The sequence below is a fragment of the Phyllostomus hastatus genome, unplaced genomic scaffold (genome assembly GCF_019186645.2).
Source record: "Phyllostomus hastatus isolate PE091 unplaced genomic scaffold, TTU_PhHast_1.1 phas_scaffold_12, whole genome shotgun sequence".
NCBI classification, from domain to species: domain Eukaryota; kingdom Metazoa; phylum Chordata; class Mammalia; order Chiroptera; family Phyllostomidae; genus Phyllostomus; species Phyllostomus hastatus.
Genome location: NW_025334007.1, coordinates 15349590 through 15371659, shown reverse-complemented (window position 1 = coordinate 15371659; position 22070 = coordinate 15349590).

Below are 22070 nucleotides of genomic sequence, written 5' to 3'. Positions count from 1 at the left end.
TGGCCAGAGTGGGGCATTTGTTACAGTTGATGAACCTACACTGACACGTCATTATCACCCAAATCCACAGTTTACATTAGGGTTCACTCTTGGTGTTGTTCATTCTATGGATTTGGACACATGTATAATGACATGCGTCCATCATTATAATATGATACAGAATAGTTTCACCACTTTAAATATGGTCTGTGCTGTGCTTATTCATTCTTCCCTCCTCTTAACCCCTGGTAAATGCTCATCTTTTTTTCCTGTCTCCATAGATTTGCCTTTTCCAGAATGTCATATAGTTGGAATCATACAGTATACAGCCTTCTCAGATTGGTTTCTTTCACTTAATAATACATACTTAAGTTTCCCCAGCATCTTTTCACAGCTTAATGGTTCTCTTTTTTAGTGCTGAATAATATTCCAGTGTCTGGATATACACAGTTTATTTATCCATTTGCTTACTGAACATCCATTTGATGCTTCCAAGTTGTAGCAATTTTAAGCTGTTATAAACATCTAAGTATAGGTTTTAGTGAAGGGTATAAGTTTTTAACACCTTTGGGTAAATATCAAGAAGCACAATTTCTGAATCATGGTGAGTGTATGTTTAGTTGTGTAACAAATGACCAAACTCTCTTTCAAAGTTGGTGCACCTCCTGCCAGTAGTGAATGAGAGTTCCTGTCGCTCTCTGCCCCTCAGCATTTGGCATTGGTGTTCTGGATTTTGGTAATTCTGATAGGTGTGTGGTGTCATCTCATTGCTGTTTTAATTTGCATTTCCCTATGACATACAATGTGGAGCATGTTTTGTATGACTTATATTTCAGTATGGAGGAAGCATGAAGTGGTAGGGAGAGGCAGATTTTGATAAAGGAGCACAAGCCAGAATTGAAGGAGGGTGACTTGATCTGGAGGGGATGACAAGTCACTGCACAGATGAGGATGGAGGCATGTGTGGGGAGGACATGATGAGATTTTTTCTTAGAATAATCATGATGGCTGCATGTAGAGGATGGATTGACTAGTCAGGAGATAGAAGTCCATGTAAGAAATGGTGGAAGATGTGAAAAGGGCAGTAGAGTGGGCTGGACGTAAATGATTGATTGGACTCCAAACCTCTTTGGAGAAGGAATATAAAGGACTTAGACTGATGTCCTCTCTTCCAACAAGCCCTGCCTGACGGCCCTTGCCTCCTACCACTGTGCTTCCTAGAACTCCACTTATGCTGCTTCTACTATCAGTCCTCATACAGTCAGCTATAGCCATCAATGGGGAGTGGAGTGCAAAGAGAGGCACAGAACAGGAGTCAGAATCCCTGGTTTTGAGTTCCAATTATACTACTCATCAGCTCTGACATTTTAGGCAAATTGCTTTACTTTTCTATTGTATATCTATAAAATGTGGATTTTTTTAACCTTATATCATATATCTATAACATGTGGATTTTTAATTTTATACCACAAAGTTGCTTTGAGACTCAAATATGATAGTGCTATAAAGATGATCTAAAATAAGAAACAATAGTTTTGGTATTATTGCTTCATGTCTATCTCTTATGTCCCCCAATCCACGCACAATGTACACAGTTACACTACATGGAAGGGAACAGGTTGAGATAAAAAAGAATGATGTGAACTCAGAATCCAAGGCTTAACTTTGTGCCTGGCTAAATTTTTTACTATGGGCAAGTCATATCCCCCTAAAGCCTTGATTATAGTAATAACAAATGTTTCCTATATGGAATTAAAGCTAACATTTTCTAAATGGAAGAAAACAGTTTGAACTACTCTGCATGTTTTAGCTTATTTAATCCACATGATAACCCTATGAGGTAAGTACTGCTATTATTCTTCCTATTTAATAAATGAGGCTACTGAGGCACAGAGAGCGTAAGTACTGTGCTCACATCTAGTAAGTGGTAGAACTGAGGTTTGACCCTAGGCTGTCTGCTTCAAGCACTCACACCCTTAACCAGTCACTATATGTCCCTTCCAGCTATAACAGTAGAATTTCATGTTAGCATTTTGCAGTTATTTTATGCAGGTATTTCACTTTAAAAAAAAAAAAGAATGGGCTGTTTGTGTTCTCCATTTTCATCTTTGGCTGTCCTTGATAATTTGGCAACATGTATATTTATCTCATTAATTTTTCTGGACTAATCTTCTCATCTTCCCATTAGTATTTCAGGGCTAGACAAACTCTAAGACATGCTATGAGTCATCCTCCCTATTTCAAATGACTTGATGCCTGGTGACTTCAGCTATTTCTCTGGGGAGCCTAGTTCCTTGTTTCACATCCCAGTAATTCTTTAAATGAAAGTCATTTCTAAAACCATCCTCTCAATTTCCTTTATCACTTGTTTGTGGTCACGAGTTTTATTTGGCCCTTCCTACGTGTTCTTAAACACAATCACACATGACCTCAGTCTGGGTAATCCACAGTATTTCTCAATCCCTGTTCTAATACCTAAAGGTAAATAGAAAAAGCAAACTGAACTTTAATGAATATTTTATTCAATGAATATTTATTTTCGCATGCTCTGCCACATGCATAAAATACACCGAATTCTGAGACCTGTTCAAGAATCTCAAGTCTGTCTTTCTCTCTGTCTCTCTCTCTTTCTTTCTCCCCCCTCCCCACACACCTTTTAAATTCTTTCACCCTCAGCAGAGACCAGTGAAATATTTTCTAAAATTAAACAAACACCTCTGACATTTTACCCCAATGTTAAGTCACAGCTTCAAGCCATGATTGAAATCATAGGATAACACATCCAGAAGTTTTCTTCTTGAGCTGATATCAGCTCTGAACCCATTTGTAAAGAGCCTATCTTCTAAGTGGGCATAATTTGAACAGTAAGAAACAGTTAAAATCTGTTTAACAATCATTTCAAAAAACAGTGTCTAGATAGTATCTAACCAGTAGTTCTCAACCTGGGGCAATTTGGCACCCCAGGGAATATTTGCAATACCTGGAGACATTTTATTTGTCATTCCAATGGCGGGAATGGGGATGCTATTGGCCACTGGTGGGTAGAGGCCAGAGATGCTACTGCTAAACATCTTACAATGAAGAGAACAGCCCCTACAACAAAGAATTACCTAGCCCAAAATGTCAATAGGGTCAAACTTGAGAAACTCCTAAAATCTCTGTCAGCATTTAACACAACTGATGTTTGCACAATTCAATTTCCTAAAAATGTGCTTTCCGAACAATTACGTAATATTTTAGCCTACAGACCACTTGGTGCACCGAAGTTCCCCTCATAAGTCATTCATTGTGGAAATAAAAGCATCAGGTTATAAAGACAAGCCAGGCCCCAAACCTTAAGGAAACAGCAAAACCAATAATCCACAGCATATTTTTAATGTCCCTAAAATTTTTCATTTTTGGAAACAAGTAAGTCAAATTTTGAAAGCAAGCCAAATTTCTTCTTGTAATTTAATATCTTATTCTCAGAATTTCAAGTTTCTAAGACTTAGTGTCTGTCATCTGATCTCACTTTTGCCTTAATTTTGTTTTTCTACAAAAGGCTACATGATATCAGCCCTCTTGAGCTTCCAAATGAGAGAATCTAATGTTATGATATATGACATAGCTTTAAACTGCACCTCCAGATGAGATCCAAATCAGAATAATTAGACAGGCTATGCTGGAAAGGGTTGCATCTTCTTAGTCTTCATACAGAAAACTTCTATTTATTCTCATCAACTTCATTTCCACAATGAGTCACCATTGGAAGAAAATGGTACCCTCTCAGTTGCTCACAGACATAGCCTTCTAAACTCAGCCTAATGGCCCTTCTCTGCTTGGCCCAGTGCCACCAAGGACTATTGGCTGTCCCCAAAATCAATCCTCTCAGCTACTCTCTAATTTTTATTTAGTAAATTTAGAATTCTATGAAGAACCCTTCTAACCCCTCTCTGGGATGATGTCCAGGAGCCACTTTGCCTAAACAAAGTCATTGATTTTAATGGAACAAATGAGAGAGCCAATTTGTATTGCATGGCACCCTGACAAAGATGAAAAAATGCTAGGACTCATTTGTCCCAAATTCTATCCCTAATTATAATAACAACTCTGCAACCAAAGCAATTTTTCAAAAAGTAAATTAGATCACGTCATTCCTTGGTTAAACCTCTTCCACAGGTTTCCATTACTGTTAGGATAAATTGCCAAACCTGCTGTACAGCCTGGGAAGTTGTTTTCTAGTTCCTACCTTTCTCACCAGTCTTAATGCACTGCCTCTCCGTGGGATTCTGTGCTCCTCTTTTCTGAATCTCTTTAGTATTCTTCCCTCTTCACGGAAAGCTTCTCATCCCAAAGCCTGCCCTTTCCTTGACTTGTGTGAACCCTTCTCATCTTTCAGAGCTTGGCTTTAATTCATTTCCTCAAAGAAGTCTTTTTTGCTTACATTATGTCTGCTAAAAATTCTATTGCTAAAGCAAAAATATGGCCAGGTCCAAAGTCAAAAGGCAAGGATATATATACTATGATAACATCAGGGGAAAAGTATGGATGTAGGAAAAAGGGAGCAATTGGGGCCAAGGGAGCAATCACCACACTCCTCTTCCATGTGTGCGCAGGTGACAATTAGGAATGTGCCAGCGCTCATCTGGACGTGGTCAACTCACAGAGTTGACTAGTTGTTTGTTTCAGGTTTCTTGACTAGGCTCGTCCTCCACCTGGAGCCCTATCATACCCTATAACACCCAAGTCATATCTGGTAAGGTTACTCTTTCCTCCAAAAAACTTAAAAGCTTACTTTTTCTTTGAAATTCCACTGAAATTCAACCTAATGGAATAATTAAATACAGAATGCTAGGGGCAGGTCCTAAAGCTGTCCTGAACAAGGAGGCAGCCATGTGCCTGAGAAAGTGATAAACAGCCCTATTGAAGCTATCCTGGGTGTTCTCAACTGCCCATAAGCAAAATTGACAAAAAAAAAAAGAACTATACTCTGATAAGGCCATCCTATAACCCTGCCTGGAACAAAGCCAATCCACAACCACAAAAATGATTTACTCCCTCCTTATGATCTGCATGAGTGACTGCTGCTTCTTTACCAGTGACCACTGAAGTCTTGCCTTAATCCTCCTCCCTCCTAGACAAACGTTATTAAGGTACCCAATTATCAAATTGTCCCAGCTGCTTGATAACAGGCAAGCTGGAAAGGGCCCTGATTTCTTAAATCCTCCTCAGAAGATTTAGCACAAGCCAAAGCCCTTCCCAGGAACCTCTAGGTTAACTAGGGCTTCCCAGGAACCTCTTACTAAGGTGCTCCTAATTCTTTTGAGAAATAGATAGTAGCTCTTGTGGCAACAAACTCAATAAACCTAAGTTTGAGTACAGGTGTGTTCTTGGGTGTGTTTGTGGAGTGGGCTTCAACTCACTCTTTCTGGTAACTTATTCCTATTCAAAGGGTTATGTGCTCTCACATAGGTCCAGTTTGAAACACACTGAATTTCACACCCAGCTCAACAGAATAAAGGAGGGTTAAATGATATCACCATGTGAGTCTAGGATTTACCCAGGGTAAGCAATGTGCTAGGTACTAGACAGATGCAGGAAGCAGTCACTGATAAAGCAAGATGTTCCTCTTTTACAAGTTCTGAATAGAATAGTCAGTAATGTATTCATGAATGAATTTATTTTCCCATTAGTGCCTAGACTCCAACAAGATAAAGCAAGGTTTCCACAGATAAAGTGGTTTTTATTCCCCCCACCCCCCGCACTAATTCCTTATCAGACTTAAACCTGCACAGACTCAGCAAAATCCATTCTTACAAGGACTCAGAGACTCATTCTTTAGAGTTAGTGTGGCCTGAAATTTCTGGTTCATTTACCTTCACATTTTTTCCAATGAGTATTTTATACTTTCTTAGATGACACTGCTTTCATTTGCAGTCACTGAAGAGTAGGAATGAGCAGTAAATTCTAACTTCTACCAATTTTCTAAATGCCATGAAAATAGCACACTACCATGGTACTACAAGACATGTGCACACCATTGCAGAAACATCATTAATCGTGGTATTATCAGTAATTTGTATATTTCCTTGAAATAAAGCATTATTTGGAAAAAATAGATAGGTATTTAGTATCAGCCTGATTACCAGATAAGAAATTTAACTCCTATTGAAATGTTTCCTAGGGTATTCAACTAAAATAGTTGTAGAAGCACCAACCTACCTTTTCAGCATATTCTAAATGCTCCAGTTCTTTAAATGAAGATGGCCATTCTTTACTCAAATACGGAAGGGAGTAGGAGAGGAACTGTCAAATATCGATTAAACTTTTGTGAATGTAGAGGTCCGAGCTCCAGTTTTCTCACTTGGCTTTTTCTTCTTCCTTTCTTAATTAAAAAGAAAAGGACGCCAATGTGGCAGACAATAGAACTGTTCTCTCTCTGGACACACAGTCTGTTTGTATTTTCCCACCCTTTGTGACTCAGGATGGCCATGAGACTCGCTTCGGACAATGAAATTCAGACAGGTCTGTGTGTTAATTCCTTCAGGAGAAAGGCTTTAAATTGCCACTGGAAGACCCCGTATCATCTCTTTCCTCTTGCAATGGTGACGCGTGAAGCTCCAGATGTAGGCTTTATCAGCCTGGGTCCTGGGATGGCAAGATGTGGCGTAGAGCCCACCGGCCAACTCATGATGGACATGTGTAATATGAAATAAGCATTTGTTAAGTCACAGATTTTTTAGGGAAGTTTGTCATTACAGTGCAACTTAAACTATAACAGAGGAGGGCATTTTTGTTGTTAGAAAATAGGAGTTTTTTTTTAACAATGCAAAAGTATATAGAGCTGCACTGTCCAAGAGAGCTGCTGCTAGTCATATGTGGCTATTTAAATTAAACATTAATTAAAATGAAAGATTCATTTCCTCAGTCACATTAGCCACATTTCAAGTGCTCGACAGCTACATGTCATTAGTGGCTACTGAATGGGACAACACAGACACAGAATATTTCCCTCATTACAGAAAGCGTTATTGGACAGCACTGAAAAGGTAAACATCAATGTACTGAAATCACTGCCCATACCCCTTCACCAACATCCTTAAAGGCAATCATTTCTCTTTTTTTAAGATTTTATTTATTTATTTTTAAAGAGAGGGGAAGGAAGGGAGAAATAGAGGGAGAGAAACATCAGTGTGTGATTGCCTCTCATGCTCCCCCAACTAGGGACCAAAACTACAACCCAGGCATGTGCCCTGAGTGGGAATCAAACTGGCAACCTTTTGGTTTAGGGGGCAGCACCCAATCCACTGAGTGACACTAGTCAGGGCAAGGCCATCATTTCTTACAAATTGTTATATATTATTCCAGTCCTTCTTTTATCTTATAATACTTTCTTATGGTCTTCCATTATAAACACTCAAAACGGCACCTGAGTGTATGATTATCTATGTCTTCTATTTTTTCTTGACAGGAGACTTGCCAAACAATAGATAATTTGGGAGCTCTTTTAAAAGAAACAAGCGTCGCAGGTTCGATTCCCAGTCAGGGCACATGCGTGGGTTGCAGGCCATGGACCCCAGCAACTGCACATTGATGTTTCTCTCTCTCTCTCCCTCTCTTCCCTCCCTAAAAATAAATAAATAAAATCTTTAAAAAATAGTAAAAGAAACAGGTTTGTGTTCTATTGATCAACTCTATAATTTCTTAGAAAAATACCATCAACATCTGCTTTATCTTTATATTTGTTTCTACTTTTTAAAGATTTTTCTGTTGTCCTTTTATTGGATTTTAGATTTCACTGCTAATTTCATTTTCTGTGCTTCTCTAGGAAATGCATTTACAAGTGTATATATTTTTTCAAGTACTTTTTTGGCTGTATCCCACATTTTGTTTTTGTAGGACTCTCATTAAACCCTGATTGGTCTTATAATTTGCATTCTTTTCCATGTCATTGTAAGAATAATTTGGCTTATTTTTGCTTTTATTTTGTCACTAATTTCTAATTTTATTACATTCTGATCAGAAAATATGGTCTCTGATTTATGCTTTAAAGAATTTGTTGTGCCCTGGCTGGCATAGCTCAGTGGATTGAGCTTGGGCTGCAAACCAAAGCATCACAGGTTTGATTCCCAGTCAGGGCACATGCCTGGGTTGCAGGCCACAGCCTCCAGCCACCGCACATTGATGTTTCTCTCTCTCTCTCTTTCTCCCACCCTTCCCTCTCTAAAAATAAGTAAATAAAATCTTTAAAAAAAGAATTTGTTATCATGTATGTTTGGAATGAATATTATCTCCAGTCTGTTGGTTATGAAAATATATAAAGTTAAGCTTCATAAATGTGCCATTAAATGCTCTAACACCAATGCTTTTGTGTTTTTCATATTGGTTTCTGGGAAGTTGTGTTAAATTTGACAATATACTTAGGAATTTGTTTATTTCTGTTCGGTTTTTCTTGATATAGCTCAAAAATTCCATTGTTCACAGTTTGTCTTTTTAAGAAATGTGTTTATTGTCAATATGAACCCTTTTACTACTTTCAACCTTCTATTTTATGTTTAACAATGTTAATATTTCTGCACTTCCATTCTTTCTTTGTTCTTTTTTTCATGTCAGCATTTTATGATCCATCTTTTCCATCTTTTACTTTTTCACTTACTGTTATTTTATTTTAAGGCTATTTCTTCCAAAGAGCATAGAGCTGGATTTTAAAAAATTTTTAACTAATCTAACTTTTTCTTTTTCTTTTTTCAAAGTACAGGGTACAGCCAAAAAAGTACTTGAAGAAAAATATACACTTGTAAATGCATTTCCTAGAGAAGCACAGAAAATGAAATTAGCAGTGGAATCTACAATCCAATAAAAGGACAACAGAAAAATCTTTAAAAAGTAGAAAATATAAAGATAAAGCAGATGTTGATGGTATTTTTCTAAGAAATTATAGAGTTGATTAAAAAGGTATAATTTATCTACATTTAATGAAGTTATTAATATTCTTCAATTTATTCATGCCATTGTATTTCTTTTTTTCTAGTTTTCATGACTTTTTCTTGTTTCTTTTTACTTCCTTGCCTATCTATTGCTGTGCTATTAACTGTGTTTTATTCTATTTAATTTTCCTCTCTTAACCTAGAACTAGTCATTTTTTTCTATTTTGCTACTTTATCCCCTTAAATTTTTAACTAAAGTATATTTATAATTATATATTTTATTTTAATTTTATTCAATCCATCAGTTTCTAAATCCTCTTCCTGAGCCAAACAGAAATCTCCCTTCCTTCTCTCTCTTTTACCTCCCTTTCAACATCTAGAATTTTAAACCCTAGGTCATATTATTGGTAGTATTGCCCGCTTATTTTTGCATCTATAATCATGTACAATTATCAATATGTTTTTCTGGGTTTTTTGCTTACCACTGTTATTCTTTATTTTTTTTAGTTTTTATATTGCTTATCCTCAGCCAAGAACATTTTTTCATTGCCTTTAGAGAGAGAGAGGAAGGGAGAGAAACACTGATGTGAAAGAGAAACATCAGTTAGTTGCCTTCTGAACATGTCTGGACTGGAGATTGTATACACCCTGACCAGGGATCAAACCCACAACCTAGGCATATGCCCTGACTGGAATTGAACCTGCAAACTTTTGGTTACAGCATGATGCTCCAACAAACTGAGCCACAGTGGCCAGGCACCACTGTTATTCTTGTGCCATGTCTTTTCCCCTCTTGACTCATATTTTTACTCTGTTGGTATCCATCTTTAAGTAATGGGTTTTTTTTTAAAGATGTTATTTATTTATTTTTAGAGAGGGAAGGGAGGGAGAGAGAGGGAGAGAGAGAGAGAGAGAGAGAGAGAGAGAGACATCAATGTGCGGTTGCTGGGGGCCATGGCCTGCAACCCAGGCATGTACCCTGACTGGGAATCGAACCTGCGACACTTTGGTTTGCAGCCCGCACTCAATCCACTGAGCTACGCCAGCCAGGGCTTAAGTAATGGTTTTAAAATGCCTCATGAGCCCTGGCATATCCAATAATGTCTTTATTTCTCTTTACACTCTAATGGTAGTTTGCCAGGTTACAGGATTCAAAATTCAAAATGATTTCCCCCAAGTTTTTAAAAATACTGGCGAGAGGGAAGGGTAGAAAATACTAATATTTATCTAGTGTGGGCCACTCCGCCAGCCACTTTCAACATGCCCATTTTTTTTTTTTACCATCATAACAACTGTCATTTTTTTTTACCATCATGATAAAGTAGAGGTATTAGTTTGCCTGTTTTACACAACTGGGAACTAAAGCTCAGATATGTGTTGTATTGCCAGAATTATACAACAAGTGAGTGGCAGAGATACTTTTAGTTTAATGTTGTTAGACGTGAAAGCCCACACTCAGAGTCTAGACCACTGCCTTCCAATACAAATAGAATGACGGCATATATGCAATTTAAAATATTTAGCAGTCAAATTGTAATAAGCAAAATTAAATAGGTAAAATTCACTCTAATAACATTTTATTTAGTGCAATACTTAAAAAAACATTATCACTTTGGCAATGTAATTGGTGTGACAAATTTTTCAAGGAGATATTTGGCTTTTTTTCTTTTTAAGTCTTTGATATCTGGTGTGCTTTTTACCCTTATGGCCACCTATTGGGCAGCCCAGCTCTATGCCATGCTGCTTTTGAAAGCAAATCCTTTTCAACAATGTTAGAAAGTGTCCTATGTGGGTGATTTTTTTCATCCCAGTTTGACATGAGGAAGTCTGGCCCTTCCCAGAAATAACTTTATGGCTCCTTTTTTTTTTGCTGATTGCAGATACACAGCTAATTCCCCCTCAGTCCTCATCCTCATTCTGCAGCACAGCCTCTCCTCCTGGTCTTCTCACAGCCAAAAGTCATAAGTGCTTTCTTAAAGCCAACTGTTAATCCATTAAAAAAAAGACGATTAAACCTTTCTCCCATTTGATGCTGGCTATGTGAATATTGCTGTATATGCCTGGCTTCCTTTTCAGACCAATGCCTGGCCCCAGTTCAGACAAGGCTTTTTATCACTCTTGTGACAGCACTGGGGCTACAGCGAGCATTCCATAGCTTTCCTTTATTCAGTCCCCAGGAGTGTTCTGAGAAGGAAATAACACACACACACAGCAATTTATTTTAAATCTCAGAAGCATCCACCATTTCATATTCTCTTCTGCCAGCATTGCCACCAAAATTAATCTCCAGGCCCCTCATACAAGCACCCCAGAGCCTCATCAGCTCTGTAGCATCAACAACTTAGAGACTGGAGTTTTAAACAATAAAGGAGGCTACCTTCCTCAGTGGGAAGTTGGACAGGTTGGCAGGCTAGGCAAATGGAGACTGGATACCAGCATTTGGGAGCTCCAAATGGCAGCTTGACTTACGTGACAGTCAGCAGAGAAGGGCTGTTAAAAACCAAGCCAGAAACCCTTGGGATCAATATATTACAGCTCTGTCTTACTTAAGAGTTGTATGATCTTGGGCAAGTCACTTAATCTCTCTACTCCTTATTCCCTTCAACTCAACAGCTTACTCCATGGGGCCGTTAGGAAGATGAAAGGATATGATGTGTATAATATTCAGTATATGTCCCCCAATAAAAGCTAGTTGCAAAATATTTTAAAAGAGTTTATTTTTGCATCTTTATTGAGGTCTAATTAACTGATGGAGTGAGATAATTTAAAGTGTACAACGTGATGATTTGACATATGTATACATTGTGGAATGATTACCACTATCAGGTTAATTAATGCAGTCATCACCTCACATAGCTGCTGAGTGTGTGTGCATATGCGTGTGTGGTGTGAAACACCTAAATTCTAATTTCTTAGCAAATTTCAAGTACATAATACAATCTTATTAACTATAGTCACCATGCTGTACATTAGATCCCCAGATTTATTCATCTTATAGCTGAAGTGTTGTACCCTTCAACCAGCATCTCCCCATTCCTTCACCCACTCACCCACCCCAAACACCTGCCATTCCACTCTCTATTTCTACGAGTTTGGCTTTTTTCCCCCTTAGATTTCATATATAGTAAAATCATACAGTATTTGTCTTTCTATGGCTAATTTCACTTAGCATAATGTGTTTTTTTTTAAAATGTTGATACTAAAGCAATCAATCACCTTCAGGCTTCAGTTCCAGTGCTGGCTCTACTGCTTACTAGGTTTGAGACCTTGGACATGTTTCTTACTTTTCTAAGACTTACTTTCCTTGACTCAAAGCTGATAGAGTCAAGGTCTAGGTCTCACAAGATTATTGTTAGAATTAAACAACACATGTTAAATAACTTTGCACAATATGAGCCACACATTGAGCACTGCTCTTGATATAGTGGATTGATGTGATTTATAATGATGGTATATCCATCATGTTTTAAGAAGTAAAGATTAATTCGAATGGACTTTCCTGGAGGAACATTGATCCAACACACCAGCATACTCCAAATTCATACAGATACAACATCAATAATCAACTGGTGACCTTTGCACAGAAAGGCATTTCATTTATTTCGAAGGGAACTTATTAGGATTCTCCTAGAAGACACGTGAGACCTTTAAGACAGGGTGATTGGGAAGGTGTGTACAGTGCAACGCCTGCATGCCCATAGCAGTAGTTAAGCAGCCTGCTGGAGTCCTTAGTCTACCTGGTGTTGCCCTGTCCAGGTTCTCTATCCTCACACCGTACTATTTGCATCCCTCATAGCTGGCCTCTGAGTGGTTTCTGCTCACATTGCCAAAGGTGCACCGCACTGGGACCCTTAGCTCCCGACGTTAGCATAATCCCTTTGCTCTCTGCCTGAGCCTGGTTGGCCATTAGCACCATCAGGGCCCTGGATAGATTTTCCTTCAGCCTCCTTAATGACCAAATGGTATTTGCTTCAGCAAAGCAAAGCAGGACCCTTATTACCCGGGCATCAGGAAAGCGAGATGAGGCTACGGGACCAGAGAAATCTCAACTTTTTGGCTTAAGTTAAATGTGTGCTGCAAATGAGCAAAAGCTTAAATGTGGCAACTGATTTAAATCCATCTACACAGTGGTCCCTGTTTTCTGTTGCGCCCAGGATCTCCAAAAGAGTCGATGCCATTAGCCATGAAAATGTCTCTAGCAGAGGAGCAGCTTGTTAGAGGATGGTGACAGCAGGATGTACATAAAGGCTTGATGAAAAGCAGGCTCCTCAAAACAAAGGGCTTCCCCTGGGAAATTAGGGCTGGCAAGCTCAGGAGCACACTCCATATGCCTTGTCTACCATCATCAGCCACAGCCACCTGTGACAAAATGTCCCCACCTCCTAATGTGCCTCAGGGCTAGGATCACCCCAGCTGTTGGCTTCTTTGTTCACATCTCCCCATTTGTAATCTCATTTTCACTCTCTCTTCTCCTGCTTCTTGTTCACTTAATTATTCATTTGACAAACGTCTCTTCAGCGCTGTGAGATACCATGTTCTCCCCATTTCTCAAAATCGCCTTCCTGGTCTACCTGCAAAAAAAATCATGTAGGCTAATGATGAAAATGTGTACCCTGGGCCTGTTTCCAGCTCTCCTGAATGTGTAGAGCTCAGAGACTTGAATTTGTGATAAGCCTTCTAGGTATTATTGTGATACCTAGGCAAATGCATAAAGCATTCAGATGGAATTCCCTAGCCACGGGGCTCCCTTCAGCTTTGCCTACTCTCCTCCAATGGCAGAATTCCCTTCCACCATCAATCAAGCCTACACAGCACTCAGTCCCTCATGCCATCGATGAGACAAGGTAACACTAGCTGCTTTAATAGGTACATCCCCCAAATTTTGTGGCTTAACACAATAATGGTGTACTTCTCACTCATATAAAATTTCAGTGCAGTCATGCAGCATTTTGCAAACTGGTCATTGAAGCCCCAAACACTTTGCATCTTCTGGCTGCATTATCTTCAAGGTGTAGCTCCCCAGATTTCCTCCATGGGGTGCCCTCCTTCCCAACCTGTCAGAAAACGAATATGGAGGACCACGGCGGAGGTTTTCATTAGTCAGGCCTGAGTGTGACGCTTCCCACTTCTGTCTACATCCCACTGCTCGTACTCTGTCACATACCCACACCTAACCTCAAGAAATGCTGGGAAGTAGTCTACCGAATGTGCACAGAGCAGAGGATTTCAAAGAAAAGTTAGCAGTCTGTACTTCATACAGTTCATTCAAAGAAAAAAAATTTTGAGCACCAAGCGATACTAGCCATAAGTCTGCAAACCATGAAAAACTACCAGACTTGAGACTTGAGACCTTCATTCAAATGGTCTGAAACAGTGATGTTGGCATGATATTTGCAAAACGACAGAAATGAATCAGTCTATTCAATTCATTCTCTCTTCACCCCAGCTCTCTGTAGCCTTCTAGGATCATGCTGGACCCTAAAGGTAATTTGCAGCTTTATTATAAAACTCAGGACAAGAAATCTCATGTGACCTCCAGATGGCTTTAAAAAATTTACCAGCTAGAAATCTGATGGTAGTTAATCTGTGCACTAGGATGGAATATTCTTGACAGACAGGAGCTTTCCAGTGAGGCCTGGTCATCAAAAGTGTTTAGTCAAGGGTCTGTTATACTGACAGTGATCCCATAGCAACCCCGAAGCCCAGAACTTTGAAGGCTGTTACAAAATGAATGAGCAGATACAGCAATCTGGAAGAGTCAAAACTCATTATCTGAGCCTCTTTACTCTGGGGCTATAAAAGAACGAGCAGAGAAGTGAGATCTTGTGATTCAGTGATTTAAAAAGGGAGAGAACCTGCCCCAGGTGACTCTTAATCATGAGATGGACAGTTGGTAACAATGAGGAAGGCACCAGGGTACTGTTATTTGATGACATTACAAACTGGACTCCTCTGGGATGAGTCTGTTTATATTTTCCCTGGACTCAAAAATATGCTACAGCTCCATTTTGGCAAGAAATGAAAGAAAGGGGCTTTAGTTAAACCCCAGCTGCAGAGCACATGTGTACAGATTAACAAACCATGCTCCACAGCTATACTTTTGCCAGAAATGCAGAAATAGCAAAACATAATTAAATCCTCAGACACACATAAATCGGCATTGCCAGCTACTTAATTTCTTGGTCAACCTCTGATTTCAAGAATGAATGGTCCTTGGATGCAGAGATGTATTAGACAATGAGGTGGCCCTGCAACCCCTCCACAATAATTCCTGACATTTGCAAAGAACTCTGCCATTTAAAAAAAATATTTTATCTATTTTTAGAGAGAGGGGAAGGGAAGGGAAAGAGAGGGAGAGAAACATCGATGTGTGGTTGCCTCTTACACGCCCCCTACTGGGGACCTGGCCCGCAACCCAAGCATGTACCCTGACTGGGAATCGAACCAGTGACCCCTTGCTTCACAGGCCAGCACTCAGTCCACTGAGCCAAACCTGCCAGGGCAAGAACTCTGACATTTATACAGCACTTTCATTTCATTTAATGTGGTGGTTATAATGAAATCAGAAATAATGAAATCAGAAAAAGTGAGAAGTAAAATTTTATCTTTTTCATCATCTTTGTCATCACCAGCATCATCACCATAATCTACAACATTTCCATTTTATATATGTATTGGTCTTTAATATTGTTTGCTGGAAATGTACCCTGATTATTCTCCGATTCAAAAACATCAAAGAAAATAGGCTGAGTTGGGCTCCATTCAATATGCAGTAATTTTCTAAGTAAAAGAGATGAGAAGAAAAAGTCAAAGTTAAATTGGGAATTTGATGGATTATAAAGAAGTTATGAACAACTTTGTCCCCTTGCTGAGCTGCAAAGAATTTCTTACTCTTATAATGACGTATTCAAGAAAATGCAACATTTATGAAGCAGACATAGCACGCACTATAATTATGTGGTATATGGAGGTCAGAGGTAAGAAGTCAATCCAGTTCACAGTTCAGAGGAAGTCTCCTGTGCAGACACACAATTCCTAGGCGTCACGTGGTCCTGGCCTGCTTTCCCAACATCATCTTCTATCCTTTCTCAACATGGTACAACCGTGTGAGCTGACTTCTGTTTTCTGAGTGCAATACATTGTGTCGTACTCCCCTCCCTCTGAGAACTTCAGACTTGAGACCTTCATTCAAATGGTCTGAAACAGTGATGTTGGCATGATATTTGCAAAATGACAGAAATGAATCAGCCTACTCAATTCATTCTCTCTCCACCCCAGCTCTCTGTAGCCTTCTGGGATCACACTGGGTACAATGTTGTCCCCATTATCGAACATTTCTTTCTTCCTTCTCTCTCTGCCTTTTCCACATTAAAAATCCAGTTCAAGAACTCCTTTCCCTTACATCCTCATCTCTGTATATATAATATAAACGATCATATTTTGCTGCAATCATGTGTTTATGTATCTTTGTCTCCTACTAGATTAAGAACTCTTTGAAAGGGTATCTTGTTTTACCTCTATGTTCCTAGTACCAGCATAGTGTGGTAGGCATTTGAATAATGCTGCTCAATGAATAAAAAAGTAAACCAGGCCACACTTTTCTTGTATTGCAGTATTACACACAAGCCAGCCAACCGCACTCAAACATGGTGGCTGTTTAGTAAAGGTTTTGATAAAGAGATCCGAAGGATCGTGCTTGCAATTAGGGCCTACTCAGTTCTGATGGCCATTTGACAGCCAAAAATTTCAGACAACTGTGCTAGGATCCTTCATAAATGGATCGTGTCAGTGCTAATATAAACAGGTGGTGCTCTTAAATGAGGAGAAATTGTTTGAATTACAGTGATTGCCTCATTCCTGTGAATTCCCTCAGCAGTAACACAATCTGTTCACCCAAAAGGGGCTTCTGAAAAGCATCCCACATTGCAGAGCTCTGCTTGATATGATGAATAAATTCACCCAGAAGCATCTGTTTAAGGTGCAGTTTCTACAAGGAGGCAGTGATTTATTTAAGTGTAATGAATTACATGGAAGTATTTCTCTGTTACCCAAATGTTGTCTGACATTTGAAAACCTCCTGGTTTCCCCAAAGAATATACAGCAAGTATAGCGGAAAGGGGGGAGACAGACAAGGGTTAACATTTACTGAATGCCAAATAGTGCTTATGCTTAAATGGGTTATTTTATTTCATTCTCATGATAACTATTTGTAATTTTCTGAATGTGTCATTCCCTTTCTTGCCTCTATTGTTTCACATAACTTTTTATCCTCTTCTCCATGTAGCTTAAATGTTGCTGGTCCTTTAAGCCACAGATCAGGTGTCATCTCTTCCAAGAGCCCATCTCCATCTCTCTCCACATCCTGTACACACCTCTATCACATTGCAATGCAGTTTTCCAAATCTTGTCTATTCTTGTTAGTGGACTAGAGGAGCCTTGCAAATAGGGTCACTGTCTTTTGTATCTCTAGCAACTGAAACAGGAGGTCTTCCTGAGCCTGGCCTTGGAAATGTTTGTCAAATGAATTTATATTTGTACATCTCTTCTGGGTGTTCTTAGCCAAAAATTGTGTCCCCTTTCACAGCACTGTGATGGTTAATTTTATGTGTCAGCTTGGGTGGGCCATAGGTAGGATGTCCAAGCATTTGATTAAACATTATTCTGGGTGTGTCTGTGTTTCTGAATGAGATTAACATTTGAATGGGTAGACTGAGTAAAGCAGATTGCCCTCCCTAATGTGGCTAGGCCTTATCCTATCAGCTGAAGACCTGAATGAACAAAAAGGCGAAATCTCTTGCAAGCAAGACAGACTTCTATCTCACCACTTTTGATCTGTGACACCAGTTCCACCCCCCTCACCCTCTACCCCCCCTCCCCGCGCCCCTGACCCCAGCCTTTAGGCTTGAACTGGAACTTTGGCTCTTCCTAGGTCTCAAGCCCACAGGTTTATGGACTGGACTATAGCATCAGCTTTCTTGGTTCTCCAGCTTTCAGACTCAAACTCAGACTAGAACTTCATCACCAGCTCTTCTGGGTCTCCAGCTTGTGTGTGTGTGTATATATATATATATATATATATATATATATATATATATATATATATATATAGTATTGGTCCTATTTCTCTAGAGAACCCTGAGTACTACACGTCTTTTATGGAGGTACATTCTTGAAGTCTACCCTCCATATTTTACCAAAATCATAGATTATGAATTAGAATCATTAGTTTAAAAATTTTGCCCCAAATCTTAGGGCAAATAGTGCAAAAAAAGTTGTCTGTAGAGAATACTGAGCACTTGGCTACCTTGGAAACATATTAACTTATGTTCATTCTTCATATGACTCAGGCATTTAGACTCATGACTACAGCATTATTTCACTTCAGCCTATTCTCTAGCATGCCAAAGAGCTAAAACAAAATTTTAAAACCGCCAAAACTATCTTCAAAATGCTACTTGCTTGATCTGTCAAGTAAGCATTATATGATAGATTTATGAAGTGCGGTGTCACTGAGAATTCTTAATTTTTGTGGTAAATTGTACTTTCCACTTCACAGCACCCCAGTATACACAATTCCCAGTATCACTGCATCAGTGCCCGTGAGGAGTCAGATAACATAGCCATGGCGTGCATGTTAATGAGGTTTCCACAGCTGGCTCATCTTTCCTTTTTCATTCACTTGCAGGGACTTACAGAGGGTTCCAATTTCTTGACTTTAAAACCTGCACTGTTTTATATCCATTAGTTTGATACAGGCTGGCATCTCTGGAGAGACAAGAGACTATTCATCATCAAGGATCCCCTTTCTCTTTAAATGATTTTCACCTTGACTTCTAATTGTAATGCATTGGTTTTATTATTCTAACATCTCTCAAATTACCTGTGCTTTGTTAACTGAGCAGGATCTTGTTATCTTCCCTTCACCTTTTAACCATCAACATTGGCAAATCTAATTCTTAGACCTTTCTCTCAACAAAATTAGATAATCTATGTGTATTAGTCAGACTTTGGCTATAAAAACATAAACCACTCCAGGTATTTTAAACAGGAAGGGATTTGCCATAGGGGATTAGAGGCCTAGACAACTCCTGGAAGGGTCAGAGGAATGAAAGTCAGGGAGACTGATCAAAGAGTACAGGAGTCATAGCAACTGCCACCAATGACCTCAGATGCCTGCCGTTCTAACATGACCAATTTTCAAAGGTGCATCTATGACTACTGTCACTTTCCTTCAACCACCATTGGAAGATAATGGCTTTCAAAATTGTGGCCTCATTAACAGAATGAAACTGGAACCCTAGTGGTAAGGAATCTGGGAGATATTTCTAGTCTTTCGGCTCTGGCAGTACAGGGGAGAGCTAAGAAGGGCTAGCATGCTACTCAGTATCCATAGAGAGTATTTGATATAATATGTGAACATGTTTGATAAAACTCTAAAGTTCCAAGACTGCAGAGCCAAGAGCTCAGTCAGGGTGGATAATGACAAGATCTAAGCAAAAGCATTTGGTTGTAGTAATTGGGCAGAAATGAATGAGTGGGGAATGGGACAGGGAAGAAGGAAAAGCCCATATCATGGTGCATTTTCACAGTCACTGCTGTGTGAAATGTGGGCTCCATTTCACCAGAGAAGCAGAAAAATGATCCCCCTAAAGATGGGAGTTTGGAGCATGTATACATTAGCATCCTTCCTTCATAGTGAGGGTAGTCCCTGGGCCATCCTTGTCATATTTCTGGGATGTGCTCCTACAAGGGTCTAGTGAGCTTCCAAGGTATTGGAAGAGATTTGGAAGGAAGAGAATGCAGAAAGATGTGTGCTTGAGGTGGGGCCTTGTGAATACATGCTGAATCTAGATTTGCAAGGAATTGCTCATCTTAGCTGCAGCCAAAATCGGAGGTAGGCCAAGTGGATAGGACACAGGTATCAGAGACATCTTCCTGAAGACATCAGCCAAAGGTTTCTGTTCCCCTGAACTTCATCACTGGTTTCTTCCTGAAAGGGCAGCCATCTCCAAATCCACTTCCTCACCTACCATTTGATTTCAACCTACTGCCATTTGTTTTCAACCTACGGTGATCAAATTTCAAACTTAGGAAGCTGCGTTACAGTTTGACTATTATATTGGTGACTGAAAATTTAATGGTCACTTTGCAGTTCTTGTGTTTGGGAGTTGTCAGTATAAAGGTGGCATTTACACCATGGGGCTGGATAAGACCACCTAAAGCCTTATGGATCATAAGAAATGTGGTGTGCAAGAGCAAGCCATGCTGCTTACAAGAGAACAAAGAGACTTGACACCCTAGGAAGTGATTCTCTGAGTGTGCCACTTAGCCCCAATATTTGTTTTCCCAATCTATAAAAGCATGACATCAGAAGCTATTCCTTTGTATTTTGAGGACTTTTCTGTTTCCCAGAATCTCCAAATACTTTGCTAGAAAATTATCTTGGGCTTTCAACAGCAACCATCAGAGCAGGAATACCTTGCAGCCAGTAGACCACAAGATTGTTAGATCAATGAGTCATGGACTCTCTGGTGGGAAGAGGGACCACAAGAGGTGATTAAGGGAAGGGCAGCCAGTCATTGCAGGTTTCCTCTACTTTTTAATCTGCCATGGGTTTGGTCTCAGTCCCATTCCCCTCTCCCTCCCTCTCTCCCTCCCTCTCTCCCTCCCTCTCTCCCTCCCTCTCCCTCCCTCCCTCCCTCCCTCCCTCCCTCCCTCCCTCCCTCCCTCCCTCCCTCCCTCCCTCCCTCCCTCTCTCTCTCTCTCTCTCTCTCTCAAAACTCTGTGAGAATATGTTTTCTTACTTCTTTCCCACCCATTTTCATTATCCCAATGAGGCCTTTCCTTTTTATGGGACAAGAGGGAACACCTCTAACTCTAACTTTAGGTCACCATTAAAATATTGTTTGAAAACCATTTTATCACCCCGCTGCTCCACCATGTGAGTTATGACTGTGTTCAAGTTCATTATTTGGATAGGAGCTAAAAATAATATTAATTGGAAGGAGGATGACACATACCAGTATGTACAATATAGTATGATGGATATACAATAGATCAATACTATGATATATCAAGATTTTAATATAAAATTAATTGAACAAATGAACCCACAGTGTGGGTGCTTTTCAGGATGGTACCAGGGTCTTTCTGTAACCTTCCCTGATCGTGGCTATGACTTTTTATCCACAGGAAGAATGAAAGCAGGACAGAAATGAATAATTTCTATGAAATAGCCTGAAGTCAACAGTAGAATCATGTTTGGAAAATGTGTCAGAAAAGACAAAATGATATACCTTTGTTTCCCTTCTCTACCTGGCCACTTTGCTCCTCCTTCGAGACCCTTCTCTCTGCAGGCCTGACAGTAAAATGCAGTTATGCGCACCATCCTCTACACCAGGGTCTTTCATCCTTGGCACTACTCACATTCTGAGCCAGGGTTCTTTGTGGTAGGGGCTGTCATGCACGTTGTAGAATCTTTAGCAATATCTCAAGCCTCTACTTACTAGAAGCAAGTAGTGTCCAATTGTGACAACCAGAAATATCTCTTGACATTGCCAGATATGCCCTGGAGTGGGATTATATATGCTCCTAGTTGAGGGCACCTGCAGGCCCAAGAAGTCAGTGAGCCCAAGAGGAACCCAGACAGTTCCACTGCAGGCTGCAGGGTGGAGAAAGGGCTGCTGGATTAAATGTTCATTGTCATCACGGAATTTAAATGATTGCCTGATGAGGTTACAACCCAGATCAATAACTGAAACAGAACTTAGGGGCACATATTTCTCAGCATAGAGGGCATGGCTGAGAAAGCCCTTCTTATTATTTAAATAGAGCCTTCAGCCAAAAGCATTTCTGGATAGCCAAGCCCTATAAACAAATCTCGGGTTACCTGAGAGGGAAAAATCAGCTGAGGTGCCAGTTGCCTGCTGTGTTCACACATCTCCTTAAGCTTTCATTTTACCTTGAGCAATAACAAGCTGATGCCAGTCCATTTGTGACCTGTTAATGTGGTGTATTTTCATATTTATCTGCTTTTATGTTATCTATGGCCTCTTTGGGAGTGCTCCCTGATTGCTCTCCAATCATTTCCCGCCCCTTTTCGAGAACATTAGGTATTAATTCAAGCTTGTCAAATCTTATACGATATATTCCATTCAGGAGCTAATACCTCATCAACCTTACCTG